Consider the following 18592-nt stretch of genomic DNA (forward strand, 5'->3'; position numbering starts at 1 on the left):
CAGACCAGAACACAAGAGGACTTATGGAAGCATTATTTATTGATCACGAAGAAATATTCATAAGCAAGATTTCTGTGACCCTTAGTGGGAAAGAGTTGCTGCAGTACTTCTCGTTAATATCACTTACAGGACAAACCTTTCAGTTTTCATGTTCTTGTTAGTTTTTGACGCACATGTTTATTCTACAGGACGTATTTCGGTCCTTTTTTGTTGTGCCTGGCTGTTTCTGCTTCGCATCCATGGCTTTTTCTTTGTGAAGTTGGCCAGTGTGTTTAACATCTGTCTTCACGAATAAACTTCTAGTTGAGTCAGCGTTCATGTGTGTTCCTACCTTAATTCATCCTTCTCGTCGCTGTTTGGGTGGTTGTCGAATATAAATGTACACCGAATTGGCGAAGTGTCCATAGAATTGATACATGAAGTTATTTGCGCTGTTTATTTCAGGAAGAACGCTATAGGATCTTCTCTTTGTTTTTAACACTGAGTACATTTTTCTAGATCAAGGAGTCCCCTGAGGAAGCCAACAAGAGTGATGGTAACTTCCTTTGCGTGTAAGATTTATAAATTTCATCCATTCAAGGCATGACATGGCACATGCCTGATTGTAGGTTGCAAACATTCGTAGTAAGATCTACTTTTCGGTTCTCATGACGCTTCTTTGTACTGTGCTGCATTCTCCAGGCACATGAACCTTTTTTATGCTCTAAGTGCATGCGTTCTTTTTCTATCTGTTCGAGCGAAAATTGTGGGCTCAAATATGCGTATATATCACTTTGCAATCTTTTTGAACACGGGTGCTGTAGCTCCCTCCGTCTTTCAATTATTGCTTTGTCCCAATTTTTATGCTACCTTTACGTATTTTATGCAGCGAAATTCTGGTGCTATTTTAATAACATTTTACCTGCGAAATTGAGGTAATTGGTGTTTTGTATATGCATTTGCGTTTTTCACTGTCTCACCAATCTGGCTGTCGAGTCATTGGAACCTTTTCTTGTCCTTTATGGCTATTTCTGGGGTAATTGATACTGAAAGTGCAGGCGACCATTTATTTGGCTGTTTGGAATTCTGTTAGCCATGTGTTACTACCAATTTTATGTGCTAAATTATTTTTTCTCTTATCGTTCAAGGTATTAGCCTTGCCTTATTTCTTTATTGACTGAGGTACCACTTAGTTGCTGGGTAAAAGGCCCCAAAAACTGGCCTAATTAGCTATGAGCAAGTCCAGAATTATTACCTGAAAATGAGCTCACTAGATTGGGGAAATGCCACCAACAAACTCTTCTGTACCCCAAATTAACATAATCAAATGGTGTAATGTTTGTTTTTGACTTGTGCAAGGGAGCTAAGCTCATTCATTACACAAAAGTTTTGCAAGTTTATTTCTGAAGAACGCAAACCTGGCTCGTGAGAAACATGATTCAGGTGTTCACCATGCCCGACAACTTTCTAAATGATGTCTCGTCAATTATTATATGTTGAGTGATGTTATTTTATAAAATAATTGAGCAACATGAAAATATATACATCTCGAAGACAAAGCTCAGGCAAGTCTACTTTAGTACTTCATTAAGTTTTAATCGCAGTGAAAGACGTGTGCTAAAGCTTGTATATATTTACGTGAAGTCATTTGTATCAAATCTGTTATTTTGCTTTCTCACAATCAGCCGTAGCTCTTCCTGTGATGTGTTAGTGTGCGAAACATTTTAATGTAACATATTGTACTCATACATATATGTACTCTGAATGTCTGTATCAATCTGTGCCTGTTGCCAAGAAGAGGGGCAAGGACCTAGTCAAGCTGCTGTTTTGCAGCTTTTTGTTCTTGCCCTAGTGTTCTTTTTCTGCTGTAAAAAAGAATGCTGAAATAAAATGAAATGAAAAAATGAAATGTCTTTTGTGTATTCACACGCAAGTAGCTTCAAGTGTTCATGCGTTCAAAGTTGGTTGTTAGGTGGGCATCGGATAAATTTGGAGATTAGGAGGAATTTATTTCTTTTAATTTGGGAGGGGGGGGGGTAGGCGGGGGGGGGGGGCTGGACTGAGTGGGTAAAACCCAAATATGAATACGGCACAGGAACCCTTGCCGCAGACAAGTGATGCTGTTGCCGTCGTGGGGAAGTGGCCGGTCCGTGTGTTGGACGAAGGCGGCCACGACATTTAAACCGACGTTCATGAGGCCGGCATGGTGTCGTCTGCCCACAGCATGCCGGTGGTCGGCAAACGGACTCGGCGTTTGTAAACGCTAAGCCCGGACCAAGCCAGATTGCTGTGTTAAGGCCAGTCTACTTTTTAACTGACCATGAGCGTCAGCTCGATCAACCGCTGAGCCCCCCCCCCCCCCTTTTTTTTTTGCGTAGGTCATGCTACCCCATCCTAGCTTAATATGATGATGCGGTGCAGCCAACGACTAACTGGGTGCCTGGCCACTCAGGAGTTACAGATTCTGGGATGACTCGCCAAATCGAAAGATACCAGAGGTGTTTCCATTAAACGCATTTCCGTCGACTTGCATGATGAATTGCATTTTGTTCGGTTGCTGGTTGCCATGGCACTTCGGCGATAAAAACGCTGTAAGCGTGCAGGATAATTTCATTTCCCCGGTGCGCTTTGGAAACTAGCCATGTCGCGGGTACTGGAAAAAGAACGACGACGCATTGTAGATGTGTGCCTACAACACTATTCTCAACGCGTTATATCGGAGATGACAAAAAGGCCACTGAAAACTGTAAATAGAATCGTCCAGGGTATTACAAGAAGGATGGAATAATTGCGGATGCTCCCCGTAAAGCCCGCCAAGGCTTTACGGGGCGGCTTCAGCAAACCCGACCTCCACCATTCGAGAAATTAAGAACAGCCTCAGGCTGGGTGACGTCCGTGACATGACTATCAAGCGTCGCCTCTAGGCCCCAGCCTAATTAAGAACGCGAAAGAAAAGACCGTATTTTTACCCTCATCACATATGAAAAACATGCTAAGTGACATATGTGATGAGAAGCTTGCTTCTGTTTATGTATATTGATTAAGCAGGCTGTTGACAAGCTGTAGACGGAACCAGCTGGAAAATGCTAAAGTTAGTGAAGTGCGCCTTCCCGCAATGCCGCCTCGGGCACTCAGTCACCTGGGTCTAGCGAAGTGTACAGCAAAGCAAGCGGCGGTGCGCTCCAGCGCTGTAGCAGACGACGCGAAGCACCTCCCCTAGGTCCGTGTGCGCCTGCGCCGTTCGCTTCGATGCGCCGCCGCGCCGGACGCACTGGCGCCCCGCGCAGCGCGGCCACGGTGAGCCGTGTTCACCCTAAGAGTGGACGAGCCTGTATATATATATATATATATATATATATATATATATATATATATATATATATATATATATATATATATATATATATATATATATATATATATATATGTGTGTGTGTGTGTGTGTGTTCGTGTGTATGTATGTATACGTTAGTTTCCCTCGTTCTTTCATTATATTTGACTTACATATATATGTGTATGTATATGTGTGTGTGTATATATATATATATATCTGCTTCTGTATATATATATCTGGTCTTCTATAAGCATTATATCTGGTATTATGTATTCTTATGAACTGTTATTTTCTGTACGTTTTTTTTTTAACTGTTCGACATTCACGTCGAGGTCAAGCCCTGCCTTGAATATGGTGTCCGGGCCTATGTCAAGCTGCAGACCGCAGCTTTTAGCCCTGTCAACCACAGAACTTGTTTTGGAAATTAAAGAATTTCAATTTGAATTTGAATTTGAAACACCTACATGTGTAATTAACGCATCGACTATGGCTTTCGATAAGCTTGACTTAGGGACACACTTGCGGATTCGGAATTGGATAAGCTCGACATTTCGTGTGGATTTGGTTCTCCAGTATTTTGTGTTCTTACATCTAGATGGCGCTGTATTTGTTTGCGTTAACGTTAACGCTTTCCTCCGTTCCGCTATTCTAAAGCACTGCCTTGTGCCGCGCAGTGCGGTCTTTCTTTACGTTAGCGTTGCGTCTCACGCTAACGCTAACGCAAGCATTTTACGCTATACTAAAACTGTCTTATGTCACCACCGTGTTTCTAAGGGGATGCGAAGACATCATCATCATCATCATCACCATCATTGGCATCTTATCGGGCCACTTGCCTTGCGATGTGAGGTGCGCGCCTCGTAGCGCCTATACGTGCGCCTTTTGCATTGCAGTTGGATATTATTGCATTGTTGCATAGGTAGCGGTACAAGGTAGAGATAGAGAATTCTCGAGGAAGAAAACGAAGATTGCGGAGACGTATAAATACTGATGTGATGGAAAACATGTATTGCATACCTGATTAATTCAAGCAGCCTAGGTGACTGTTTGTCAGCGTCCCGTTGCAAAGGAAACGCCATTAAATCATCATCATCATTAGCATCGCATCGTACCATTTGACACGCGACGTGACATGCGAGCCGCTTGGCGTTGAGACGTACAAACTTTGCATTGTAGTTGCACTATATTCCACCAGGTGTGCCGACATGTAGTGATTGCATGTGGTAGCTGCAAGCTGCATGCATCTGGACTTGGCTAACTCAAGCAGGCTATTTGACTATGTGCCACCACCCCGTTTCAAAGGGGATGCCAATAAAGCACCATTGTCATCGTCATCGTCAACAGCAACTAACCTTACCACGGGACAAGGAATGTAACACGTGCGCCACGTAGTCAGGATACCTGGCTTCACTCTTCGCTGCACGCAATGGCGCATCCTCGAAAGGTACGAAGCGCCGCTAAAGAAACGAATCGTAGGGCTACGCGCGCGGCTGCAGCCAGGTGACATCGGGCTCAGCAGACTGCTGTGCAGAGAGCAGGACAAGCTGCAGCTGGCCGTCGAAGACGGGCGGACAGTTCGGGTCGTTCTTGCGAAAAGGACGCGGAGACCCCGAAGGCCCTGTAGTGCGTGGGGATGGAAATGGAGCTCCTATGGAGCCGGTCCTCCGGCTCACGTTGCGACTGTGCTGCATGTATGTGCCGTGTGGGCCTGTGACTTTTTATGCGAAGCATACTAGCCACACAATCACGCTCTTCCTTGCTGCGCCGCGCACGGCCGCGTAGCTACCATTGACGGTATGAGCCATTGTTCATTGCTGCGCGTCTCATATGTGGGTCTATTCTCTTTTAAGTTTGCTATGTTTGTTATTAAGTTGCTTCTATTATGCGAAGCATACTAGCCGCACAACCACGCTCTTCCTTGCTACGCCGCGTGCGGCCGCGTAGCTACCATATGACGTCATAACAGCTGCAAAAGCGGAGGCTCAACTCGTGCGCTCGCTTGCGGCCGCGTAGCTACATAGCCGGGTCTCAGCTCGTGCGCTCGCCTGCATGAGTTGTTTCTTCGTCTAGCCGAACCAAATATAGCCAAGCAACAGCAGTTCACCAGGCTAAACAGTGGTTCAACAACTAAAATAAAGGCTAGTATGCTTCGCATCTTGGGCTTAACCTTAGCTAAGCCACAGCCATTTTTTCTTACAAGATTTTCTTACAACTTCTATGTTTACCACTCGATCGTCGATTGACAAAAATGCGACAATGCACCGTAGCATTTCTTCATTTTGTTGTCGTTGCGTTTCAAGCGTCATTAAAGAAAATCGATAGTAAGGTGTCTGCATTCGTTTTAAACCATCGCCGCAGAAAGCTCCCGGCATGGCTAAAAGGGTCTGTTCCCTAATTAGCACAGCCCTGCGCCTCGAAGCGTGATGCTTTCGAACAACGCTGTCTGGGACCGCGCACTCGTTCAACTAAGTGCCGGCGACAATGTTTCGAAAACAGGCACAGCGCCTCGCCAACGCAAGCGGCAAACAGCGGTGAGAATTTCACTCCAGTGGCGCGCCCGGCGGTAGCGTATTGCACTTGAGAATTTATTGACATCTCGCTTCACTTTCAGTAACACCGGGTTTGCGTTATATGGTAGATCGCAAGAGAGAGAGAGAGGTAGATAGTAGAGAGAGAGAGAGTTCATTTCAATGCGAATACGCAAAGGTGACATTGACGCTGACCTAACACGTGAGTGTATTGTATGCCATGCAGTTGACAAACCCGTGCATGACATAACTGAAGCAAGAATGGGCGAAAAAGAAATTACTGCAGGCCAAAGACTAAGTGATGATGACATATTCTGTTTTGTGGCGCTAGGGCCAGTTACGGCCAAACAGCGCCACGAAGACTAAGTAAACTGCCTGTTTCAGCGGCAACACCTGATTGTTAAAAATCGAGGAGGCGAAAAGAAACCTTAATTTTTCCCAGCCAGCTTTACAAGAACGGAGCACGTTGCAACTAGCGCAATAAGAAACAATTTAGCCAGCGCAATCATTGTTAGCATAGTTTGTTACGAAATAATGACCTTATGTGCCATGTTGTAATTGCCAAATAGAAAGACAGCAGTATGCTTAAAGCTTTCTTGCTGTCACGTCCCTTCAGAAGAGATAGGCAGGCGTTTTGCCCCTTGCGGTGGCAGTTGCCAGCCTGCTCCTCGCTTTCCCTTTCCTGTTAACTGAGTATATGTGTATATGTGTTCAAAACAAATAATAATAATAATAATAATAATAATAATAATAATAATAATAATAATAATAATAATAATAATAATAATAATAATAATAATAATAGAAACCTCGTGATAGAAATTTTGTGCGTTGCACCAGTTTCGAAAAATACAGGCTCGAACTGTGCCATAAAATGCATTCCTGTTCCAGTTAAGATATTTCTTGTTGTGGATTTATTCACAGAACACGGAGGTAAATCTAGCACCAAGGGTTTGCGGCTGCAGAACCTGAGCACTTACCTTTGGACACTTCTCGGAGGAAGAAGCCAGTTTTTCTTTTTGCTTTGGCTTGTTGCTTTTTCTTAAGCGCTATTACTTGGTTGCTTCAGCCGTATAAGCTACAAGCATCTTGTGTAGTGTGCAGAAAGAAATATATTGAAATTGAACGGGCCGCGGCGACTATTCGGAGACCCACGGCAAGCTTTCAACCTGATTAATTTGGAGTCTAAGGGCTTATTCACACTTGCGAGTCGCAGAGGTCGTGCGACCGTTCTGGTCGGAAACGGTCGCATCGGTCGTAAAGCTACGGTCGCAGGCCAGTGGCACGCTGCTCGATTTCGCAGACTGCGATTCACAAGGCTGGAAGTAGCGACGGAAGTAGCGCGCGAGGCTTTCTGCATCCGGTTGTCATTGCCTGCGCGCTTGAAGTGCCTGTACGGCCGCGGTGCACATCGAAACCGACACGACATCCTCCTCTTCACTCACGTCATCGTAGTGCATCGCAAACAGCGAGGGGCTAGAGCACACCGAGCTCGGATGCGGGAGACGTGGTCACGGAAGACTAAACACTCGCAAGCGCGCGAACAGCGTCCTTCGCGGAAGAGCTCGTTTCGAACGAGACCGCGAACCTCTGCGACTCGCAAGTGCGAACGCGCCCTTACGCGATCGTTGTAAGAGACATGATAGCGGACGCATTCGGTTCAGCGTTAACAGAGCCTGGGTATTTGCTCAGAACCCCAGAGCATGCAGTATGCACGTATGCTCCGGAGTCACTCTCGTAGATTCAGCCATTTTTTTGCTGTATTAGTAGCTCAAGAATATATATTGATGTTTCTGATGAGCCTTTAAGCATGTTGGTTTAGGCACGGTGCGCCCTCTGAATGCGTATACGCTGTACTCGTTGTATTCGCACTTGCAGCATATAGCGTCATTTGGCATTGAATGCAGCGTTATATTGCACCACTCTTAATGCGCTGGCAAGTCCAGTAACCCGGAAACAACGGGAACGAGCACATTATTTGCATGTAGAATTCACAGTTCACAATTGCAGAATTAACAAATATTAGATTATTCATTCTTGAAGGTATTCATTTGTCGGCTGTCAGACACGAGTTTTACATTATTCTGAATTCTTGTATCTATTCAAGAACGAGGTTCAGATAAGGTGAACATGTTAGCAGGGCACTTCGATATAAAATGCTATCACTCCGATGACTCATCGTATCTTTCCTTCTTAGGTTTATTAATAAACATACTTCAAACGCAGATCTTTAGGATTTGAACAGCCTATTATTTTGCTATGTTGGATTGACAGCACATGAAAGGACAGAAAAAGAGAGAAAGAATACATATAGATCCTTATCCTCGCTTTGTGCTTAGCGAAGGCTAATAACTATCGACTTTGACGAGGTGTTAGATTGTTGCTGACTACCGACTTTTATTTGCCGTAGCACGATTCAGCTTTTCGGCCACGATGAATATTAGCTCTGTGCTTGCTTTTCGAGCTTGCGTCTACCATGAGTAACAAGAAAATGCAGGTAGAGTTCTGGGAGGCCAGCAGAGATGGGGACGTCCTGCAATGGGCAATAACGGGTGTGTCAGCCACACGGAACCAGTTCCGAAGCCTCCAAGGCTCGGCTGTTGCCGCGAGTGCGCCGTGTGCCCGCAAAACCGCCACGCTATGCCTCACTGCGATCACTGACCGTCGTGCAATGGTCATTATCGTCCATTGCGCACGCTGTGGTTCACAGCGCATAGTTTCCACCAATTTCGCTGCCTCGCTAATTATCGACGCAAAGGACCACGCGATAATCCTCCCACATCCGCTTACTATGTCCGCTTATTATGCGGCCGTAATCAGTATTTGACTGGGTGCCCTGACTATTGAGAATGCGCATGAAAGCTTCCACGGAGTAATTAAATAGCAGGAGACGAATGCACAAACTTCCTCGTGCTTAAGTTTTCTCTGCACTAGCTGGCCACTTACGCTAATAATATCTCCTGTATGCGGATTGGAAGGAGTTTCCTCTGCGCGAACTTTTCCAGCATCGTGATTTTTGCCAATGTGGGTCCCGGATTACTATTACCAAGCAAACCCAAATTTGCTTTGTCATGCTCATTTTTGCTATTAGTCTGCGTCGGCAAACTGTCTCAAAGGGATGGTGTACGTTGGGCACGTTGGTAATACATGCTGAAAGCTACTGAGAGCGCGAAACGACACATGAAAGATGCATGGACAAGCGCTTTATCTTTTCTTTGTCGTTCCAGTCGGTTTGCGCTGTGACTAGTTCTCAATATGGATTACCAACGCACCGAACGTACACTCCTTTTGAAACATATTAGTATATCTTTGAGCTATTTTTCGTCCCTTTATCAGCGTTTGCCCGTGTAGCTTTTCTGTGTCATTCGTGTCGTTTCGCGCTGTCAATGGTTTTCGGCGAACTGTAATGTGAAAATTATCACTGAGGCACAAAGACATCTTTATGGCGCTACCAGCATGTTCTGTATCTCTTTCTTTTTTTTATTTCGCCGTTCTCTCTCTGTGAAAGCCCAACACTAAAATGTAATATGTGTTTTTTCCACTGATCAAGCGTACGAAACGAGGTATTAGCAACGAGATGTGTATACATGGCTGCTTGCAGCTTGTTGCCCAGAAGTGAGGCTGAGAATGAAACGCAGTAAATATCCTAAATTCGTGCTTCAATGCACCTCCAGAACTTACGATATTGAACACGGTAACCAAACATGAAAATGCCAACAACGAGTGTTTTAATATAACAGCTTATTAATGAAATTAGCATTCTCAGGGTACCTTATGCACTTCCCGGCGGCTCACTATCTATCTATCTATCTATCTATCTATCTATCTATCTATCTATCTATCTATCTATCTATCTATCTATCTATCTATCTATCTATCTATCTATCTATCTATCTATCTATCTATCTATCTATCTATCTATCTATCTATCTATCTATCTATCTATCTATCTATCTATCTATCTATCTATCTATCTATCTATCTATCTATCTATCTATCTATCTATCTATCTATCTATCTATCTATCTATCTATCTATCTATCTATCTATCTATCTATCTATCTATCTATCTATCTATCTATCTATCTATCTATCTATCTATCTATCTATTTAACCATTTTCCCCCTAACCTGCGTCACTGTACTAAATGAAAAAGAAAACAATATAGAGTAATCAACAATATGGTCTTGCGCTCTGGTTTGCTCCAGTCCCTGCTCTCAGCACCGAACCTAACATGGTTTATATCGCCGTGACTGCCCTCATTTTTGCTGAGAAGTAGCCAACTCCGGCGCTGAAGAATGAATGACGATATGCTCGGCAAGCTTATTGATAATCGCCGCGATAATTTCCAGCAGAATTCATTATGATGGGTCATTTGATATAAAGGATACCGTAACACTGCGCTGCGACTCGAGCCTCAGGAATGGACGTGTGTACCATTCTTCCTGTCAATTTATTAGCCCCGCATTCTGGGGCCAATTTTCTACTTCGGGGAAGGCTAATTGCAACGCACCATCGATTATCTTGTTGAAATGGACTGCTTAAATGTCGCACATGACAAAATTTAGCTTGAACACTAGCGGCGACAGCATCGCGCACGCTTATGCCAGATGAAGCAGCTGACATAGTTGCAGCTTCGTCATTAGAGAGTTTTAGAATTGGGGGCCCAAGCGGCTTGGGGACCCAAGAAAATTGCGCGCGACAAGTGCGCATGCGCAGAACCCAAGCAAGTCTTGGGTTCTTACGTTCGCCTTAACCCAAGACCCCAGAATCGAAAACTAGCGTGGGCCCCCAAGCCGTCTTGGGCCGCCCTCGCCGGTGACAGCGATGGCGTACAGCAGATGGTCGCAGAGCAAACTTTATTTACTTCGACTGATTTTCGCCACTTGACACGGGCGAACTCGCAGTTTTTTCCCAGCGCGTCACAAGAAAACACCAACTAAGAGCACTTGGCTTCGATTGGCTTTGCTTGGCTTAGAATCGCACACTTAAATCGTAATGCTAACTGGTAATAACACAGTTTCTTACATTTTATTATTCGTTCTTTTTGCTCAAAAATGCATTCTGTTTGTTTTCACATGTAACAAAAGAGGTTAATTTTTTTCTTTCAAGCACCTTTCGATTTTCCACACTGCGGTGCCCCGAGCGCTCAACCCAACGCTGTCTGCGTTCGACCCAATCCTCAAACTCTGCTGCTCACCTAGACCCAAGAGCAACCGACGCAACGCGGCTTGGGGGCCCAGAGCTTTGCGCCCCCAATTCTAAAACTCTCTATTATAGTTCCTCACGCAAGCCCACAATTCGGTCACAATGCATTGCGCTGGTGCAGCAGCAGCGTCCTGCGCTGCACGTGGTGTCCATGGCGTCCGTGGCCGTAGACGCGTGGCGTCCGAGAAAGCCAGGTACAACCATAGAGAAAGAAAAAAAAGTTAAGAGCGGCCGCTCCCATACACCCCCAGCGGCCCAATCGAACCTAGCGCACCTGGCGGTTGATGAGAGCAACTGGCCTGCACTTCCTGTTTCGGTTCCGCTGGCGCGAAATTTGGATTACCCCGCGTAACCGACTTTGGGCTGTCGCGGAAGCTTGTCATTTCAGACCACTTTTCGTCACCCAAATGGCAACGCTTTTATTTGTCGCTTTCATTTAGCGATTCACTCTTTTGTCTAGTTCAATATTTGGTGTGAATTGAGGTAGTGACGCAATTTTTATTTCGATTAAGTTGTAACAGATGGAGATAGAGGTAATCATAATTCACTACGGCTTTATCCATCGCGCTTGTCTTTTGTGTTTTGGTACAAGCGCGCATATGTATCAAAGAGACAGAGTTTCCGCAATGTTTTTATTGCAAGTCAAGATAGGCTTCTTCTGGGTTCTGCCGTTGTCAAAGCACCACGACACACTGCAGTAGCTGCCGTAGCTTGGACAGCCAGACGGCATGGCATCAGCACGGTCTGAAAATGTCAATAAGTGCACGCTTCATTATTTACCAAAAACATATGCACACGTCATAACTGCACCAGGAAACCGCTTTGAATGAATAGCGAACCGATGCATAATATAAAACCACCGACACATCCTGACCTCTGACCCATATAACCCGGACTTACAAGGATAAATGTTGATACCCCGTACAGGGGTGTTCAAAAGTTCCCAGGCCGCTTTCCCATTTAATCCCATGGAGGGCATCGCGGCCTGTGAAGTTTTGGACACCCCTGTACGTACTCAGTATAAGGAGTACATTGGTAGGCAAAATAGCAGTTCACATAAGCGTGATGAAGATACATTCGAAACGTCCAAATACGAGGCCTTTGTTCAAATGCGCGCCACGCCACGCCTACGCGACAATACGTTGTGCAATGTCTTCGCCAGAAAAAAATGATAAGGAACCGAAAATTACTAGAATGCGCAGTACTTGCCAACACGGCCGCCGCAATAAGTACGTGCAGTAGTCACTGGTGACTTTTCTCCACTGTTACTTTTCTGTATAAACAATCCGCACGGACGCATACACCAGCGTCCGTCCGTGCGCCTTAGATACACGCCTCGCTAAAGTACCAAACGCAATAAGCTATGCTCGCTGTTTATGTCACATGCCATTGTTTGCAAGCAATATCGTTAAAATATTCAGGAGCCCTTACTCTATAAAGGAAACGAGCAAGCAAAACTTCGCTACAGCGTGCCTAACGTCCTGCTTTATTTAGGTAGCGCCCGTCCCCGGAACGCCGTTTTCGGACTGAATCAGCGTGGCGTCTTTTATGTTCTTTCCAGCGTTCGTCAGCCTCTAGAACGGGCCAACGAAAAGACCGTCAACCGTGACGCGATCATTTAAACGCGGTTTAGGAATTCAATTTTCTCGAAACCGGAATTTTCCTGAAATGCGCAATTCATGATATCGACCTTAAGCGTTGTCCAGCAGATCATTTTTAATCCGCCAACACGAACTAGTTCAATGGAACACCGATACCGCGTTTATCGCAAACAGCGCTGGGCAAGAACGGTTTACCCTCGCAAACCTAGACGCAGCGTCTCGATGGCGTCTGACAAGCTGCGAGTCGCAGTGCAGTGCACAGCCGTGAACCGGTGGAAGGTAATGGCAGCTTCGCGTCGTTTGATTATTTTCACGGAACGCAACCAACAAAGATTATGCCGTTCTCGGTGGAGATAGCAAGGAAGTACAGCTAGTACAGCCCTCTTGCTACGCGTTTCTTGAGGGGGGATGCTTTTCGCAATGTTCGCGTCTCGCCGCCTCATATAGAGCTGCAAACTGCTTTTTTTAGCGAACCTCGTCGCGCTCACAAGTCAATTACTCCAAGCTTCGCTTAAAAACGTGACTCACCTTTCTCACACACAAGAACACCGCCGCAGCCGACGTTCACGAGACGTTCCCGCTGGCACGCCGCTGGTGTCGTTGATTTCTTCTCCATGGACGAATGGTGATTGGTGTTGATGGCAGTACGAATGAAGAACAAAAAGCACGGAAGGTGTTCTCGATAAATTCTGTTCTTATGTATCAGAAACACGCCAAATTTGGGTGTATAATTATTATTTTGTAAAGCGATTGAGCAGAATTCATTACAACATTTTCTTTTTTTGCGCCTGCGTCCCCTGGCGTTTGATGAGAGCATTCGTTCGTTACGTAGCCGTGACGTAGTTCCTGAGGCCAGATTTCTCGGAATGTCCGCTCTTAGTCTTTTTCTTTCTCTATGGTACAACTAAGCTGTCACACCGACGTGCCTGTAACAAAGCCGCGCACGTTGTCGGTTCTCAAGACATAGTCCAGCTCCTGCAAATTAAACGCGCAAGTGATGCGCTGCTGTGTGTACACTGCTCAGCGACTGAGACGCGATACTCAGAGCGTGTGGCTGTCGGCACCTTTTGTACTCCCTGTGGGCGCAGAGTAGCTGGCCTATTTCGGTGTAGAATGAAAGTGAGAGCATCTGTGAATCATTCGAGCATAAGCACTGAGTCGTCCAGCGATCGCCCAAGCGCTCTTTGAGGGCGCAAAGAGCGCAGGCTGTCACACTGCTGACAGCGTGTCACACTGCCACTCTGTCAGATGATCGCGTTTCAATTTCGGTGCACAGTACACGCATGTACATATTTGAGTGGTAGTTGTTATACGCTCCTGACAGTGGAGTTTCCAGGCGACGGCCGTGCCACCTGTAGCGTCGAAAGCGCAACTCTGGTACTGATCCACGGCCGGTCTCTAGGGGAGAGAAGCGCGCGCACCCCTCGAGACCGGCCGTGACTGATCAAACTTCAGTCGACGGCGTAGTGGCGCACGTGTTGTTGTTATGACCGCGTGTGATTTGAAACTTCTGAACCACGTGCGCCACCGTCCTGCGGGTAAACGTTCTCATACCGCTGTTTTACGATGGCAAATGTGCACGACATCGAAAACAGCCCAGGAAGAAAAGCGTGGGGACGGCGGTACTGCTGCGTCAAAGGCTGTAACGGCCGTGCAGGGCTGTCTGCTCTCCGACTCCAGTCCTGGCCGGCCATGGCTTTGTGCTCGTGCTTCCTTCCTGGAGGATCGCACTAGAAAGTATTGTAGTCAGTAGACTGGAAGTTTTTGGTCAAGAAAGAGTCTTGCCGGGCAGCCGACTTACATATTTTTGCTAATTCTCCATATCGTTTAGAGCTATTTATTTTGCTGTATACGAGGCGTACTGCGTGGTGGCTGCAGGTGTTCTGGCTTGCTTGAGTCGCTCAGGACTTCACGCTGTGTGGCTCTGCTTGGGTTCAGGTTGCCAGATACGGTCACCCGAGCCTTGGCGGCAGGAGCGGCCCAAGCTTGGTCGTGCCGGTGCCTCGGCAGTTGTAAACAAAGTACTGCGGTTGCTTGTCTAATAGCAGTCTAGTAAAAATTTTCTGCAAGTTGTTTACAAAAGCCTTTTAGTAATTATAAAAGATATGGCACCTATCATCCCCGGCCAATGAGGCTTTGCAAGCGTGTCAAAACTGCACCACGGAAGGACACGTTTTGTCTACAGCACGTGTCTACGGTAACTCAAATGGTTGATAAGAACACCTACGGTTTCATTTGTAGCAATTGCTACGAACGGGTGGATGTCTGATTTTCCCTTCTTTAATTACTTATCTCCACCTTGCGGGTTCCCGCAGAACTATTACGTCAAACTCTTGCGTTTGCTTCGTGTTGTCGACAAACTCGACTTCGCCCTGCCACCTGCTAGCCACCTGGTTAGCTCAGATGGTAGAGCGGCTGCCCGGGAAAGCCGGTGGTCCCGGGTTCGAGTCCCGGACCAGGACGAATTTTTCTTGAACTTTGAGGCTTTTCTTTCGAGGAACCCGTTTAGGTTTCCTTTCTAGCACGAACGGGTGGATGTCTGATTTTCCCTTCTTTACCTACGCCTAACGCTTAATAAGCTCAGGCATGCCTGCACACTCAATTGAGCTGCTTGATCAAAGCATAATATGATAGTTGAGTGTACTCAGGCTACAGATACGCTGCAGTTTATGTTTGCCTTGGTGGAAGGGACACTTCTCATGATTCAGTTCTCATGAGATGACTAATAAAAAAATCGGGCCCCTCGGTTAACCCCCTTTCTTCTTGTTTACTTCGCCAGCACAGTCACACCGGCGACTTCTTTCATGCTGTGAACGTGCCCGGCAGCGTAGAACTTTTCCCCTTCATGACGAATGGCAGGGCGTATCCAATCGCCTAATTTTAAGATTGGTCTGAAACCACACAGCAAAACTTGCGCCATTTGTTCGTTTCAAAACAAGCATGAACAACGATCCCGTTGGCAGATCCGCGTGGGCAGCGTGAGTAGCGCGGTCCGTCAGTGTCAGTTTTGACGGAAGGAGCCGCAAGAGGCGCTGACGATCGCTGCTCGGTCGCGCCGCCTGGGCAGTGTCAGGAGCGTATTGCCGCAGCTTGCGGACGTCTTTAACCAATGAAGGAGTATGGTGACGAATGGCTTCCAATAGCGACACCGCTGACAGGCTGCTACCAATATCCCACATGGCCGCATCTGGCTGCTTTGGGCATTCTATAATGAAATAGCCACGTGAAAGTTCGTGTGCTGTTACGTCCTGCTGCTCTATGTCCCAGGATGGGACATAGAGAAGGTGCCAGACGGTGCCACAGACGGTACACAGACGGTGCCAATCAGGAGGGGGCTGGGCACTTATAACAAACAAAACGTTTTAAAAAAGCTGCCCTGTAGGAAACAATGCACTAAGAAGGAGTCGGGAGAGGGGTCTATAGTACTTGCTTTACTGGAAATCACGTTTCCCATCATAAGCTCAACAGGCCACAAGCTAGCACGCTTCGCATGCTCCAGACGGGGTCCTACCCCTCTAGGGGCTTTTTGAACAAGCTCCACCCGGACATCGATCCACTCTGCCCAGATTGCGGCACTGAATTTAGCTCACTAAACCACATGCTCTGGCAGTGCCCTGTGTTACAGGATTTTAGTACAGAAGAAGACTGGACGAAGGCCATCACAGACCCGAGACAGGACGTCCAGCTCCTGGCTGTCCAGAGGGCCCGTGAACGAGCGGAGAGGCATGGCCTCTCTGTTCCGACATGGGACTAGCCAGCGGCTGGGTAGGGACCTGCAGGCCCCCGCTTAGCTCCTCAGGACCACAATAAAGTCGTTTGCTGCTGCTGCTGGGACTTGTAAGAGCTAGACCACAGCCTGTTACTTCCGTCGCTCTCGTCGCTTCTTCCTGGCCATCACAGCCAAGCCGTGCCGACCTAATGGTTACCGCGCTCCTAAACCCAGGCTGCAACTCTGCCGCTCCTGGTAGGGAGCAGATTCTCGTAAATAAGGAATTAATAAGCCTCTCGCTCGCGTCTCTTGTCAAGCTTCACCGTGCTTTTAATGCGTAAGCCTTCTTTAGCCAGTACCACAGCAAAATGAGTTTCTCGCACGAAAGTGCAAAGCCTCCTGTCTGCAGGAAAATGCGTAATTTGCGAAGCTAAGGCATTTAGTTGTTATATTAGTGTAAATGTAGATAATTGGTAGGTTTATAAGCGACAAGGAACAACTGAAGAAAGAAAGTTGCACTTTCGCCCGACAGGGAACTATCGATTGCGATAGCAGATTAGTGGGCAGCTATACGAAGTAAGGATAGTAGCTTTATCGGCCGCATAAGCTTGTAAACGTGGGCATACTAATGCCTTAACACGCATTGTGTTACGCGTGCGCAAGCCAATATGAACACATCTCACTCAACCCAGTTGAAAATGACAACAGAGGTTGTGTTCAGTACTACAGAAATTTCTGTTGTACAACAGGATTTTTCTGTAGTAACTACAGATTCCTGATGGAGCGACAGACTTTTCTGATGTACAACAGACATTTGTTGTTGCCACTACAGAAGTACAGTCTGTCGTATGTCTGTTGTTACAACAGAAAGCTGAAGCTCTACAACAGATTTTTGTAGTACTACAGAAATTTCTGTTGTACAACAGGATTTTTCTGTAGTAACTACAGATTCCTGATGCAGCGACAGACTTTTCTGATGTACAACAGACATTTGTTGTTGCTACTACAGAAGTACAGTCTGTCGTATGTCTGTTGTTAGAACAGAAAGCTGAAGCTCTACAACAGATTTTTGTAGTACTACAGAAAAAATTGTCATCACTACAGGCACCCTGTTGTCCCAACAGAAATGTTCCTGAAGTAACCCGAAAAACTTCTGTAGTGCTACAGAGAGCTGTTGAAATACTACAGAAACCTATTGTGGCAACAGGCCCCCAATTGTCACAACAGAAGTGTTCCTGAAGTAATGCGACCAACTTCTGTTGTACTACAGAAAAATGTTGTACGACAGAAGCCTATCATTGCAACAGGCCCCCAGTTGTTATAACAGAAGTGTTCCTGAAGTAATGGACAAACTTCTGTTGTACTACAGAGAACTGTTCCACAACGGAAACCTATCGCCGCAACATGTACCCAATGATGACAACAGAAGTGCACTGAAATTGTGTGATGCGACAAGCTTCTGTAGTGCCCGGTTGAAAAAGACAAAAGGAATTCCTGTCGCAACTACAGAAATTCTGTTGTACGACAGAAGTAGTTGACATTTCTTAATTGGGAGACATTTCTGACATTACGACAGAAATTCTGATTTCGCAACAGAAGCATTCTGTCGCGACAACAAGAGTTCTGAAGTCGGAACAACAGCTTTATATCCTGACAGCGACTCCGACGTTACGACACCAATTCTGACGTCGCAGCAGAAACATTCGGTCGCGACGGCCAAGAGTTCCGAAGTCGCAACAGAAGCGCTTTCCGTCGCGGTCCTTTAAAATTGTATGTTTTCGCATCGGTGGTGTACACTGTACTTTTCTCTTGCGCGGTATTCAATCGCGCTTCTCTGAAGCCGGCAGTGCTGATGGCACCGACACCAGTAATAAAGTCGACGTGGCGAATAGTTATAATTGTGCCGTGACGACGCGGCACCAGCAACGCCCTACCGGCCTCCTCAAAATCGGCCGCTGATCAAAATCATACCATCTGCGGGAATGGCTGCGTATCCGTTTTTTTTTTTTGGTAAGATGTGGCACACAGGCCTGTGGACTTACATGTGCTGTTACACTGACACATTGGTTAATTTCCCAGGAATATTTCACAAGCTTATGCGAAGCGGAAAAGAAGATTTGGGTTGTTCCACAAAGTTGCGTGAAAAGCTGTCTCGCTCGGGTCTCATTAATCTGGTACAGTGCTGCCGTGAGAAGCCAGTATGCTGTCAGAAAGAACTCTCATCCACGAATGT

The 18592-nt window shown here is 46.3% G+C and overlaps 1 protein-coding gene across 2 annotated transcripts in view; it reads right to left on the reverse strand.

The window, feature by feature from the left end:
• Nucleotides 1–18592, reverse strand: part of LOC135907231 (uncharacterized) — a 454989-nt gene that overhangs the window by 168301 nt on the left and 268096 nt on the right. The window lies entirely within an intron of this gene.

The sequence above is a fragment of the Dermacentor albipictus genome, chromosome 1, assembly GCF_038994185.2.
Source record: "Dermacentor albipictus isolate Rhodes 1998 colony chromosome 1, USDA_Dalb.pri_finalv2, whole genome shotgun sequence".
Classification (NCBI taxonomy): domain Eukaryota; kingdom Metazoa; phylum Arthropoda; class Arachnida; order Ixodida; family Ixodidae; genus Dermacentor; species Dermacentor albipictus.